Consider the following 1,558-nt stretch of genomic DNA (forward strand, 5'->3'; position numbering starts at 1 on the left):
GCACCGGTTGTATGCGCCATGGCAGCAGACACCAGTTTCTCTCCAGCAGACCTACGTAACTTGGGTCAGGAAGAGGACAATGAAGGAGGCAGATAAGAATACAAGAGGGCATTGACAAGAAGATGTGGTATGTGCTTATATTATACAATGGAATACTAATCAGTGATCAAAAAGAATGAAATCTTACCATTTGCAACAACATGGAAGGAACTAGAGTGTATTATCCTAGGGGAAATAAGTCCGTCAGAGAAAGACAAATATGATTTCATTCACATGTAGAATTTAGGAATTACAACATATGAACATAGGGGAGGGAAGGAAAAATAAGATATAAAAAAAGGGAGGCAAGCCATAAGAGACTGGAGGGAAGGTAGGTAGGGAGATGGGCTGAACAGGTGATGGCCATTAAGGAGGGCACTTGTTTGGATGAGCTGTGGGCTCTACCATTCCCGCCCCCCTCGGCCCAGTCCACAACAACCACTTCTCCATCTTCTCTTCCCTGGCCCCCTCCACCACCTCCTATCTGGTTGCTTCCTTGGAGATCCCCCACTCCCTCTCCTTCAGATCCAGGCCCTCAGCTCACCATGGGTGGTTCTCCCTCCAGGCAAGGGGGAAGAGAGACCCAGACGTGAGATGCATAGCGACTACCTGGATGGGCTTAGGAGCCTATTTGAGGGAACTCCCTGCCCCTTTCCTGGGGCTTTGATACTTTTCCAAGCCCCTCGGACCTCTTGCCCTTCCCCTACCACACCATCAGGAGATCTGAATATCAAGGACCACCTGGCTATCATGTATGAGAGACTGAGACAAGAGCTCCCCAATCTCTTCCTTCACTTCCATGACTATACTCTGTATTTATCGGGTGTGGAATCCATCAATGAGATCTTGAACATATGTACCAAGGGCTGGACATGGTACCTTCTGTCACTGACAATCTGCCACTTCCTGGCCTGGAACTATTTTGCACAGCTTCAGTTGGAGGTTCTACAGCTGATCTGTAACCCAGAGAATTAGACCCTGCAAGCCTGCTGGTGGCTTGTGGGGCTGCCCATCCACATAGTCTTTCTGCATTTCTATAAGTGTGACAAAGAAGAGCTTTACCAGACCTATGTTGCCATTGCCTAGACAAACTGTTGGTGTTGTTTGAGTTCTTTATATATTTTGGATATTAAACTCTTATTGGATATATCGTTTGCATATATCTTTTCCCACTCCAGTGGGCAGTCATTTTCTTTTGTTGAAGGTTACCTTTGCTGCACAAAAACTTTTTTTTTTTTGGTGTAGTCCCACTAATTTACTTTTGCCTTTTCTTCTCTTGCCTAAGGACACATGTCTAGAAAAATGTTGGTAAGTCTTACGTCAAACGGATTACTACCTATATTTTCTTCTAGAGTATCAGAAAACTGTAATACTATGTTAGAATGATGTGTTAATCACTTGACTATAATATAAAGGTGAAAAGAAAAGAGTATTAAAAATATAACAATTATAATTTGTTAATGTAAATTGTGACATCAAAAATATAAAGAGGATGAGCAAAAGGGCAAAGACTTTGTAG

The 1,558-nt window shown here is 43.3% G+C and overlaps 1 pseudogene; it reads left to right on the forward strand.

The window, feature by feature from the left end:
• The first annotated feature begins 324 nt into the window (after positions 1 to 324).
• LOC106976828 (uncharacterized protein C6orf136 homolog) lies at positions 325 to 1,125 on the forward strand (annotated as a pseudogene).
• The last annotated feature ends 433 nt before the right edge of the window (positions 1,126 to 1,558 follow it).

The sequence above is a fragment of the Acinonyx jubatus genome, chromosome D4, assembly GCF_027475565.1.
Source record: "Acinonyx jubatus isolate Ajub_Pintada_27869175 chromosome D4, VMU_Ajub_asm_v1.0, whole genome shotgun sequence".
Taxonomy (NCBI): domain Eukaryota; kingdom Metazoa; phylum Chordata; class Mammalia; order Carnivora; family Felidae; genus Acinonyx; species Acinonyx jubatus.